At 36.5% G+C, this 13,431-nt stretch overlaps 1 protein-coding gene across 1 annotated transcript in view; it reads right to left on the bottom strand.

Moving 5' to 3' along the window:
• LOC111156771 (nuclear receptor coactivator 2) overlaps positions 1-13,431 on the bottom strand; it is a 294,726-nt gene that overhangs the window by 186,540 nt on the left and 94,755 nt on the right. Inside the window, exon 2 of the mRNA XM_022517836.1 lies at positions 5,951-6,007. The gene's annotated coding sequence lies outside the window, so the exon portion shown is untranslated. The remainder of the gene's footprint in view (positions 1-5,950; positions 6,008-13,431) is intronic.

Raw genomic sequence — 13,431 nt, 5'->3', positions numbered from 1 at the left:
TTTAAGAAATCCTTCAAAAGTAAACTACATACATTTACAGTATATGGTTAAATTACCCTTAAGCCATTATTAAGTGCTAAATACCTCTTATCCTCCTTTTGTTCTTTTTGGATGGGAAGGCAGGGTGTAACTAGGACAAAAAATATATTTCCATTGACTGTAGACACCTGTGAATCATTCATGAGGTAGCAAATAATGCTTAGACAACCTAATGCATGGAAGCACGTTAAAAATCACAATTTGTAAAATTTGCTGTTAACTTCTCTGGATTCCTCCAGTTTATCTGAGTCTTAAGCTAGCCATGGAAGTCTCAGTGGAAACATCTATATCCTAAGGCCAAAGAATCACAGAAAAAAAGAGAAAAGAAAAGAAAACCTATTTAATTATATGGATATGGATAATTTCATAAATAAATGTTTAATTTATTCTTTATATCTAGATATGGTAAACAATGGAGAATAACATAAATGATCTGAGCTTCAAAAGTAGACTATGACGTGTTTAGTGGAAGCGGACTGACGTATTTGCTATTTTATCTTTAAGGAGATTCTGGCAAGGTCAACTGACTCAAATTCAACACCTATCTAGAAAATAACATGTGTTATCTTCTAAATAACATGTGTCACTTTCCTTCCAAAGTGAGAGTGAACGGCTTGGCTAAAAATCCTACTATCCTAAAATCAAATGCCATGTATTCCTGAAGTTACTGTGGTCTCACTGATGTGAAATTTTGCTTACTACGGACCTTGTCCTTAAAGCTAATGACTCTAGTATCCAGATAAGTAAGAGTATACAGGCTTGAACTGAAATCTAAAGGCCATCACGACAAGAACAAAGCAGGAAAACACACTCTGCTAACCATCTATAAACCACTTCTCCCCATTTCCACACACATCCACCCATAGTGCAGTACAGAAAACCACAGCTGAGAAATCAGAGTCCATTCTAACCTTCTCAGACAATTCCCACTCTGGTGCTATCTCCCCTAAGACAGTTAACTCAAAGGATTTATACACGTATAGACTGGTGATGCTTTTAATTTTAATGATTTCCCAAAAACTCCAGCTACGGCAACAGAAGTCACACTTAGGAACTTCCAATTAAAAAAAGTATTCTCGGGAGCCTGGGTGGCTCAGTCAGTTAAGCATCTGCCTCCAGCTCAGGGGCTCATGTCAGGATCCCAAAGTCGCAGCAGTAGGAAGTCCTGCCTCGGGCTCCCTGTTCTCTCCCCACACCCGCTCTCTCAAATAAATAAATAAATAAATCTTTTAAAAAAAAAAAAGAAAAGAAAAGAAAAGAAAGTGATCTCACAGTAAAATGGCTCTAAACTGAAACTCAACTTTCTTATAATCTAAGAAACAGCCTTATGAATTTTATTTAAAAACATGTTTTTATTATTTTATTATTTTTTTAAGATTTTATTTATTTATTTGTCAGAGCACAAGCAGAGGGAGTGGCAGGCAGAGGGAGAAGCAGGATCCCCACTGAGCAGGGAGCCGGATGCGGAACTTGATCTCAGGACCCTGGGATCACCACCTGAGCCGAAGGCAGATGCTTAACCGACTGAGCCACCCAGGTGTCCTCAAAAACATGTTTTTAAATTGCTGTCTGCAATTCTAAAGTTTGCTATTCCAAAATTTAAGTCAATCAGAAAAATCAGGCTCCCCTGTATTTCTGGTATGTTTTTCAACAACACTCTACACTTAACAACAACACTCCGCTTGTCTGTACCTATGGAAATAGCAAGGATATGGTTCTAAACAGATTCCCTAGACTCTGTGATTACCTCAGCCTGAAGCACAGCACACTTACCTCAGGAGGTGTGTACCTTTCCCAGAGTCCACTTTGAAAGCCTTGTGAACTCCATACAAATGAAACATTTACTTACGACAGATAGCTTTTTGTTGTCATTGCTGGTGCTACAACCTCTACTACCGTGGACAGATTAAGACTTTTAGTAAGAAAAGACATTCACAAATCAATGCTCAGGTTTTTTCCTTAAAAGAAAAATCAGAAAGCCAAAATTCAATGTGAAAACACTGAGCAAGGAAATATGGAGTTAAGCCTGTAGCAATATTCCTTTTCCAGTTTAATAATTTGGGGTATTGAAAGTGCTAGTTTCCATGGGACCTAGCATAGTCTAGCACAATATAAATAATTAATAAATATTTCCAAAAGGAAGGAGAATCAGAAGGAAAAGAGTCATGGCCCAAAGGTAAAAGGAAGGAGGGGAGCGAGAAAGTAAAGAGTGCTGAATGAATCTAGTTTCACGGGGAAAAGTAGGCCAGTCTGTTTACACTAGTGTGTACATAAAAAGGGAGGAAAGTGGAATAGTAAAAATGCTTTCAAAACTGGCCTGTCATCCAAACAGTTCCCAACTGATGGCTCTGTGTCAGTAACACCCACTGCAAGGCAATTTCCACCTACCAGTAGGCCCGAGTTCAGCAGTCCGCTCTGCTCCCCGAAACCAGACGAGCCTACCCAGGGAGGCTAGGGTTAGGATTCCAGCTCCCATAGTTAAATGACTGAGGGCATTTTGCCAGCTGTCAAAATATTTGTTACTTTCCAGATCACAGTGCCTACCATGATGACATTTCAAGGAAACACCACAAAGTAGCAATACAATTAAAAGTCCGCAGATTTGGCCTAAAGCAAGATATATGTATTTAAATGCTTTCAATGTTTGTTTATATTAATGCTGATTTTCAATGGCTCAGGTCTCCAACTCAAATCAAGCCACCCTGTGTTCAGGGGACTTTTAGACATCTCTTAGTTAAATCAGGCAGCCAATCATTCATCTCACATTTATGAATGAAGAGGGAATTCAAAACCCAACAAATACTCACTTGAAATGTACTTTCAACTATGTCATAGCTAACATGGACATAATTTCTTTTATGTCTTGAAATTAGTAATAAGATTTTTAGTATTTAGTACACAATAAAGTATATTAGTATTACAAGAAGTGTATCACACTTTATTGTACTTTGGACAACTTCCCTCTCCATCTATTAGTATCGAAGAGTTTGGCTGTAACTAGTGGGTGTAAACAATTCTTCACCCACTCCTCCCCCACCATGTTCTCCCATCCCAAATCTTCTGGCATACAGAAAACAGATTTAGAAATAAATACAAAGTACATATGATTCCACACTGAGTTCAATTTTCCATAGAGAAGAAAAAATTACATTTCAAGGCTATATTGTCAAACAGATTTATCTAATGTTTGCTCCTGTTTTGACTATCAATTCTAAGAATATTTTACTGGCTAACTTTAAAAATGCTTAAAATGTGAGAGTGGAATGGAAATACTGATGTAGCTATAGATTAAAAAGCACAGTTTGGTCTGTTAAATAAATTTTGACTTTTTAATTCAAACTACAGAATTCCCTTTCCATATACTCAAATCTGAAATTTGTATTTGTACTCATAGACACAAACCTGTTGAAAAGTGTGAGGAAATGTAACCAATCTTGTTCTCAAATCAAAATTTTTATGATGTTTTCAACAACACTGTCTTCAAGAACATTTTGTCCACAATATTATACATGTAAGACTCAAAATATTTTTATATAATGTCCTTCTCAGCCCCGAAAATAAACTAAATAAAGTTCTATTTGAAGTTCTGTTTGAACCAACTCTGCTCTCAAAACCATGCCACTTCATTTCTTAAATAATTAAAAATATTTTGCCAGAGATATAAATTATTTTACCTTTCAAGATAAGGATTCTAAGTAATTCTATAGTCACTACATTTCATACAACCTGTTCTAAGAAAAATGATTCATCTACCAAACTATAAATGCCATCTGTAAACTATAATTTCTAATATTTCAAGGGATAAAGAATGCTGACTCATAGCATACCACATTTATAATGGAAAAACGAATCCAAATGGCTTTCCCCCATGTGCTTCTCCCCCGTCCCCAAAAGTGAGCATGAAATGAAAGTGCCAGGATGGAACTTTAGTTCCAACTTAGTAGAATTGTTTAGGTAGTCATTAAATTTCTAATGAGTTGTCATGTTTCACAGTTTGAAATAAAGGTTAAAAGTTAGGACCTGCTAATGAAATAGAAACAAAATAATGTTTGACTTTTAAATTAATTTTGAAGTCCTCACGTATCAATATGATTTTCCTATATTATACTTACTGCCACAAACAGGCTTGTATTCAGGGCCATTGAGACATAAAATAGAGCTTTGTGGTTAAAATCAAGGTCTTTGGAGTGGCAAATTGCCACTTACTTGATATGACCTTGGAAAAGTCACTTAACCTCTCTAAGCTTCAATTTCCTTATCTGTTATTCTAAAGATAACTCAAAAGCACTTACATAATCCCTGGCACACAGTAAGAGAGCAATAAGTAATAGCTGCTGTTATTAATATTATCAAGGGAATCTCTGCAAGTTGCACTTACAAAATTAAGTGTGAATAAGAAATAAAAGAAAAAACCCTAAAGATCAGACTTAATTCTTTCTATATATGAAAATCAGGGTGGCAGAAGAGACCAAAGCCTGAAGAAAGATCAAAAAACAAAACATACAAAACAAACAAACCAAGAAACCAATAATAGCAACCAGTAACTTGGAACACCTAAAGAAAACTGCCAAGGACACAGGGGAATAGGTGGTCTGCGTAATTCCTATAGCTGTATGTATGTATGTATGTATGTACGTACATACGTATGTAAGCTCGATGGCCAGTGTGGGGCTGGAACTCACCACCAAGGTCAAGAGAGCAAGAGCAGCATGCTTTACCAACTGAGTCAGCCAAGCATCCCTCCTATAGCTCTAGGATAATGAATTCAAACATCAATATAGACGGTGGAAAAATGACCAAAAAGATCTCCCCAATCTAGAAACTGAAAACTAAGTAAGGAAGTTAAATTTTGTCTCCAATGACAGGTAGTGGGAAAATTTTAAATTATCTGGTTTTTAGAGATTTTCAATTCCCTCACCCTATCAAGATACCACAAAACCTATCCGATATGGTAGCATAATCCAGTAAGGAAGTAAGTAAGAAGTTCTCAGACCTGCTTCAGGTTTGCCCATAACTTGGAAAGAACCTTCTAGGGTAGTGACAAAATAAATACAGAATTGGAGGTATTATCCTCTGAATTCTATCCTGATTAAGCACACTTTTAGGACATAAAATATGCAACACAGGTAATTTCTCAGAACATTTAAGACCCATATACTTTAAGTACCTGATACAAATTAATTTCATATTTAAAAATAAGTATAAAAACTATTTCTAGCTTTTATTTATAGAAGCAGAGTTCAATGACTCTGAATATAAATAAATTCTTAGTATTTACTACCCAATAATTAAGCAAACATTTATTCAGTCTTTCCCATATACCAGGTGCTATTCTACAAGTCAGGGATACCATTTTTTCACCAAGACAAAAATAGTCTCAATTTTCATGTAGCTTATATTTTCATAGGGAAGACTATAAAAAATAAGAATATATCAGGTGATAATAAATATCATGATAAAAATCTATCAGGATTGTGTGTTAAGAAGTGACTGAGAAGCTATTTCAGACTAGTTGGACAAGAAAAGCCTGCTCATTAAATTTAAAACATTTAGCTCCATTTGCTGCCACAATCGACAGCAGCTATTCCTTTATTTATATACAAAAAGAAATGTAAACATTTTGCCAGGCTGGGACATTCTCTAACACCTCATCCAATGGGTATGTGTAAACTCTTCCCAAATATACACAGTAAACACTGATAAATAGTAAGAGCACCTGACCTTCAAATTCATTTCTGAACACATTCCCACAGAATTTTTATAATACAACAGAAATGCTGAGAAATATACATTTTGTTTCTTATTTATATTTGCTTTGTTTACAATTTATTTTGCTAAACTATACTTTTTAAATATTTGAGTTTACTTAAAAATCAAAATATTCCAACAGAATGACTTAACTTTGACTTACCTGTGCCTGTACACAGTGCAGAAGATCTATAATTTTGTAGCCAAATCCAAGAGAAATCTGCAATGCAAACAAACAAGCAAACATGAATAAAAAGACACAGAATCCTCTCGGACTCATTAGAGTGGATGTGATTTTTACAACCAATATGAAAGTAACTCATTAATAACATCTCGCCATTAAATTGCATGATAAATCAAGTAGACTTGCTGCATTACTTCTGTTCGGTTAAAAAAAAAACGTGAAATATGTAAAGCTTCACTTCATTGTGAATTATGAGGTGTCTAGTCTACAAATTTTGAGTTCCCACCATAATTCTTACTACATTTCCTTGTATCTGCTTAGGTCTCATCAGGAGCACTGGAAGCTGAGAAGCAGAGACCCGAGATCCCTATGACCGCCTCCTTTGGACCAGCCCAGCATCCAACGCATAATAACACAGTGCATGGTAAATGTTGGCTAAGTAAACAAATAAATAAAACTCACATCGCAATCTGAATTTGTTGATTCATAGTTTACTGTAAGGAATCAAAAGGCTCAAAACTGTCGAAATAAAAATCTAAGTCATAGTTGTATAAAGAAGTTCAAAAGTGATGGAATAATTTATCTCAAGAAAAAACGAGTAAAATGATGCAAAAATGCCATATATATATGTGACATATATATAAATATGCCATATAAGTCACATATACGAATTATATGTACATATATGACAATCTTAACAATTTATAAGAGCAAATGTAGGTAAGGAAGAAATGAGCATTTCAATCATGAAGGCACCTGCTCTTCTGCATGTATCTTTGAGAACAAAGACTTTGTAACTCCAAAGGAACCTGCAGCATTTTTTCTGATCCACACAAGAATCACTTCCACTGCACTAAAGAAGTTTGTTTCCAAGATGCACAGTAAGGAATACAAACAAGTACATGCTTATGTTGTTTTCTGTGTATTAATGTTTACTACTTTAAATCCAAAGAGGTCTAAAGGGGAAGGAAAGAGAAAAAAGTCCATTTTGAGTTTTACCAGGACCTGATCGGTCTGGAGATCTGGAGATCATCCAATGTAATGAAATGCAGCTAGGGTGTTAGAGATGATTCATGAAAAACAAAAAGAAAATCTGTATGCAAATAAGAAGTTATCACAGTAAGTAAAACGAATGGATTCTCCTCAAGTGGCAGTCAGTGAGCAGTGTGCAATAAACTGTTATGTAATAGGAGTCATCAATTCTTTCCGGCTCTGCTAGGCTAAATGTATTCATTATGCTGGCCTACTTAAGCCCATTATAATTCTATACCAACAACTAATTCACTCAAGGACATCACACTATGCAACAATCAACAGCCAAAAGTTGTGATTATTAGTAGGAGTGATGTTATTAAACTATTACTGCTTGATCTATAATATTCAGTAAGTTTTCACTCATGTGCTAAGAGAGTATGAGAAGGTGCCAATGCACCCATGCTGAAAAAAGATATAGGACATGTAAAGGTGTGGATCATTTCCACAGTACAAAATATCTTAGTGTAACATTCTGAATAAGAAGTATTAATAAAATACTTAAAAACATAGAATCACAAAATGTCTTAGAAGTTACTAAGGGAAAATCTCAGTCATTTAAGCCAGTAGTGCGGGCAGTAACAATTCTGCCAGAAAGCCACATCGCTCTACTCTCGACAGTTTTTCACCAAATTCCTTCAGAAGTGCATTTCAAGGAAGGGAGAGGGGAAGAAGTCTTTCCTGATCCTGGCAGACACAAGGGAGGCAGGAACCTTATAAGAAAGGGTGGAGGGATACATATCACCTTCTTCTTCCTTACTACTATTGCTATTTCCACGGTATGAGCTAAAAAAGACAAACTGCCTCTCCACAAAGCAATGGGTCACCATTAAAAGGCAGCATGGAGGGGCACCTGGTTGGCTGGGTCCCTTAAGCCTCCGATTTTCGGTTTTCAATTCAGGTCATGATCTGAGGGTGGTGAGATCGCTCAACCGTCAGCATGGCATCAGCTTGAGACTCTCTCTTTCTGCTCCCCCTGCCCCCAAACTCTCTCTCTAAAATGAGTAAATAAATCTTAAAAAAAGAAGAAGAAGAAGAAGAAGAAGAAGAAGAAGAAGAAGAAGAAGAAGAGAAAAGAAAAAGAAGACAGCATGAAACAGTGGAAAGAATCTCGTAGGGCTAAGCATCATCAGACAGACCAGTTTTGAAACCTGGCTTTATCATATAAATACTGCTGCTGTTAATATTATTCCATCATTAGCAGCAGCTTAGGTATGTGACCTAGGAAGTGTTACTGTGGACTCAAATATAAAATGAGGATAATAATGTCCTGTTTGCAGCAGTATTAAATGAGATGATTACATAAAGCACCTGGTATACAGTAGGCATTACATTTATTCTACCAAGTATATGATCCTGCTAAATTATGCTAGCTCTGACAGGTAACTCAACGAAATGATGAAAAAATAGAAGCTTCAGGCCTGTCCTACCCTAAGTAACCAATTTTCCTTAGAACATCCTAATGGCCTTATCTGCTCATAACCCTCCAGAGACATATAAACATGGAGACTGCTGGGAAATTTCTGAACCAGGGCTACCTTAAAACGACATCAACAGTTGGAAAAAAAAAAAAAAAAAACTACCTAATTTCAAATCTTACTATAAAGTTCAATTAAAACAGTTAGGTATTAGCATAAGGCTAAACAACAGAAGAAAACACAGTCCAGGAACACTCCCACACATTTATATCAATTCATATTCAACAAGGTCCTAGGTAATTTACTGAGAAAAAGTCAGTCTTTTCAACAAATGATGCCCAAAACTGTTACACACATAGAGAAGGAAAAAGAACCTTGACATTTACCTTTACCTTGTACCATATACAAAAATTAACTCAAAATGGATAGGAACATATACCTAAAAGTAAGAACTAAACTAAAAAACTTGTAGAAGACGATTCTTAGAGAAAATCATTGTAGATTAGGAAAAAATTTTTAGCTATTACACCACATAAATGCATGTATATTTTACATGCATAAAATAAAAATGAAGACCATAAAAGAAAAAACCTGATAAAATGAAAAATGGTTTGGAAGTTTCTCATCCTATAACCCAACATGTGTTTTCACTTCTCTTGGGGACAGAGGACCGTACAAGCAGTTGCGCAAGGATGATCCTAGCAGTTATGCTTAGAACAGCTGGAAAGTGCAAACAACCCAACTGTTTATCTTTGGAGGATGGATTTTCTAGAATACAGGACACCATGCATTGGAATACCACTCGGCAACAAGGAGTGAATGACTCGTGGATGCAGCAACATGGACCTTAAAAACACGTGCCAAATCAAAGAAGCCAAAGATAACATGTTACGTAATTCCATTACTTTGAAGTTTCTAGAAAAAGTAACACTACAGAGGGAAAAACAGGTTAGTGCCGTCCTGAGTTAAGGAACAGAAGTGGGGAGCGCCTGAAAATGGATACAAGGGAACTTTCGGGCTGACAGACTGGTTCTAAAACTAGATTGTGGGTGATGCTAAAGAAAGATGTGTAGGAAACACAAGGCACACATACCTGCGTATGTTCACTAAAACTCATCCTATAATACCCTTAAAATGGGTGCATTTCATGCTATGCAAATTATACCTCAATTTTTTCAATGCTAAAAAAATTAGAAATGATTTTTAAAAACCACTATGTACCTGCCCTTTCTTCCTAGGTGATAGTTATGATTACTGTGTCACTAAAGGACTGTAGGGACAAAGGCAGTGCTATGTTTTTTGTTTTTTAAGATTTTATTTGTTTGACAGAGAGAGAGAGAGCTCACAGGTCGGCAGAGAAGCAGGCAGAGGGGAAGGGGAAAGCAAGCTCCCTGTTGAGCAGAGAACCCGATGTGGGGCTTGATCCCAGGACCCTGAGGATCATGACCTGAGCCAAAGGCAGAGGCTTAACCCACTGAGCCACCCAGGCACCCCGAAAAAGGCAATTTTAGTAGCAAATGGTGTAAACATCTGACAAGGAGAGCATCAACTTGGCTCAAGAATAACACATTATGACTTTGAGGCAAAAAAACCAGGACTGAGCACACATCGCATGGAAAAAGATTGCTGACAGCATTAAACCTACAGATTGATGATTTTTTCAAAAGGTAGCAAAGCGTTAGGAGAAGATAGGCTCCATACTCTCTCTCTCTTGATCTATCTATTTACATGAAGAGTTAGGAACAGAGCCAGAGGAAGCAAAGCAAGCTAGGAAGAAAATGAAGTGACATCTGCGATACCAGCTAAAAGAGCATGTCGTGCGACCAGAATGAGAGATGGGCCACAAACTGCTGTTCTGGTGTACCAGCACCACCGTCATCATCATCGTCAATCACTGCTATTTCTTTCTTTTTTTTTTTTTTTAAAGATTTTATTTTTATTTATTTGAGAGAGAGACAGAGAGAGCATGAGCGAGGAGAAGGTCAGAGGGAGAAGCAGACTCCCCATGGAGCTGGGAGCCTGATGCGGGACTTGATCCCAGGACTCTGGGATCATGACCTGAGCCGAAGGCAGTCATCCAACCAACTGAGCCACCCAAGCGTCCCAATCACTGCTATTTCTTAAATGCTGCTGGCAGAGGGCTTTATATAAGTTACCCACTTTCATCCTCCTGACATCCCTAAAAGGCAGGTATTGCTACTCTCACCTCCATTTTGTAGATACGGAAATGTAACTGACAAGTGAAGCACTCTGTCCAAAGTCACGGGACTAATGCAGTGGTAGTACGATAATTTGTTTTCTTTTGGCTTAAAAACATAAAAACTCTCAAATAACTTAACAGACATGCCTTTTAAAAAAAAATTATTTATTCATCAGAGAGAGAGAGAGTGCAAGAGAGCATGCACAAGCAAGGGGAGGGGGAGGCAGGAGGAGAAGCAGACTGCCGGCTGAGCAAGAAACCCTGTCAGGGGACTTGATCCCAGGACCCTGAGATCACCACCTGAGCTGAAGGCAGATGCTTAACCAACTGAGCCACGCAGGGGCCCCAGAGAACATACCTTTAACTCAGCATGTTTCAAACTGTATTACATCAAGAGGAAAGTCATACTTTCAAGACTTAATTATGAGAACTATTTCAGATTATTAAACAAGACACTGTATTTTTATTTTATCTATATTACATACATTTTATATAATATAAAAAGGTAACCTAAAATATGGCTTCCACAAATTTTAATAAAACAATATATTAAATATTAAGCAATAAATATTAAATATGCAAAATATTCTTATTAATTACAAAATATTATAATATTAAGATCCCAAATTTGATGTGTTGCGAAAGTCTTAATAATATAAATAATGTATAAAGAATGTGGACTATATAAGGTTTAATTCTTTCCCAATTATTAAGCTGATGCTAAAAATAACACCTAGACTACTCAAGAATAATTTATAAGGTAACTGATTAACTTCTATATATACTTCAGACAGCTTATGTTTTCTTTGTTTAAAAGTCTCTACCTACCCTGCAGACAATGACTCTTAACTAATTAAACTCTTTAACAAATAATTCTCATTTTCCAAAGTCTTTTAAGAGGCTCAACAGTGTCATCTAAAGACTGCCTTAAAACAACATTTAGTTCATAACTTTTGTATTAACATTAATTGACCTTGTAATTAATCTTTCCAACTACTCATTCTGCCTATTATACATCTAACTTAAGGTTCTTAAATTTGAGGTTTTGCTTAGAGAAATCTTCCGTTTTTGAGAACTGGTGCCTAAATTACTGAAGCCCCATCTTAAGATATTCTTTTGTTACTTTAATTCAGTTTAATAAAATGCTTTCAGTTCAGTTAATTGTAAGTTAAAACAAGTAGAGACTTAGATTTATAATTGAATAATATCTACAGTAAATGTAAAAAAAAAGTTCGAAACAAATATATAGGAAAGGATATATCATCAGTTTAAAAATTCCTAAGCAAAATTTAAAAAATAAATAAATAAATAAGCAAATAAATTCCTAAGCTACAGGCAGGTGCACATATATAATTGGTGTATATGATATAGAGAAAAACAACGTACCCATCAAATTCATAAATCTCATATGATCATTCCTTTCATTTTTGTCTCTCACAATGGTCCTAACCAAAGGAAATAAAGCAACTATCATAAAACAGTAACTCTTCAAAGAATAGTATTCTTGTCCAGAGACAGACTTACAGGAAAAATTAATGTCATACGTGTAGCTGAATGAACATGGCTCACATCTGGAAGAGAACTAAAGATACTAATTTGGAGTCACTGGGGGCGCAGGGGTAAAAAAAAAAAAAAAACAATTGTGGAGTCACTAACCTAAATATAGCATTTACATCCAAAGAAATGATTAAAATTACTTAGGGAGAAGACAGAGGCAGAAAGAAGACCAGCAAAGACAGGTCCTACAGAGTCCAAGAAGAGACAGTTCCAAGAAGAGAGTTCTCCATGCTACTCAGAATTCCACAGTTTCTACTTGCAAGCTGAACGTGCTGATGACCTTCCTAGGACAGTTTCACCGGAATGACAAAGATACAAAGCAGACTGAAGAAACTGAGAGTATTGACAAATGAATAAGATACGAAGATTTGGGCAGAGCATGTGCAAATGATTACTATCATTATTACCTTATGCTAAAATTAATCTTCCCCTCTAGACTGTGGGCTTCTTGAGGGCAAGGCTAAGGTTTCGTCCCCCTTTGGTTAAGGAAACAACCTGCTGCTAGATTAGTGATTTTTTTTTTTTTTTTTTTAATTTGTCAGAGAGAGAGAGAGAGAGCGCGCGCGAGAGTGAGCACAAGCAGATAGAGTGGCAGGCAGAGGCAGAGGGAGAAGCAGGCTCCCTGCTGAGCAAGGAGCCCGATGTGGGACTTGATCCCAGGACGCTGGGATCATGACCTGAGCCGAAGGCAGCGGCTTAACCCATTGAGCCACCCAGGCGTCCCTAGATTAGTGATTTTTAAACAACATTCCTACAGAAGTCCTGGGGCTCTAATTAGGGAGCTCAGGCCCAAAATTCACACAATAATACAGTCTTTAACGGAATTATAGGAAAGAATAGAAAAAACAAGTTACTGAGCAGAAATTAATCTTTCTCAAACAAAGATAAAAGGCTCAGAGATGACTCCCAACCAAGACTACAGCATGCCAATCTGACAACCAATCAGTCTTCCCAAAATAAAAGGCAACGAGTAGAATTTTAACTGTTTTTCTCCCAATAATGCAGATAATCTTTGCCTGGGATGTTTCCTTTCATTCTCCTTAAAATGAGAATAGCTCCTGAAGCTTACTGTGTATACCAGAATAGTAGAGGATTTCCATATATTATCAGTTTATTTTTCACAACAAACCAGTCTGAGAGGAAATGTCTACCTTCCCTAATAAAATGTATACCCTGCAAATATCAACAGTAGAGGAAAGAAATCCACTTAGGGAGAGAAAATAAAATAGGATTGTGAACTCTTCTCAGAAACT

This window comes from Enhydra lutris, unplaced genomic scaffold, assembly GCF_002288905.1.
Source record: "Enhydra lutris kenyoni isolate GAN:26980312 unplaced genomic scaffold, ASM228890v2 scaffoldscaffold49, whole genome shotgun sequence".
In the NCBI taxonomy this organism is placed as follows: domain Eukaryota; kingdom Metazoa; phylum Chordata; class Mammalia; order Carnivora; family Mustelidae; genus Enhydra; species Enhydra lutris.
The sequence above is the reverse complement of the archived record's forward strand: the minus strand, read 5'-3'. Positions and strand labels throughout refer to the sequence as shown.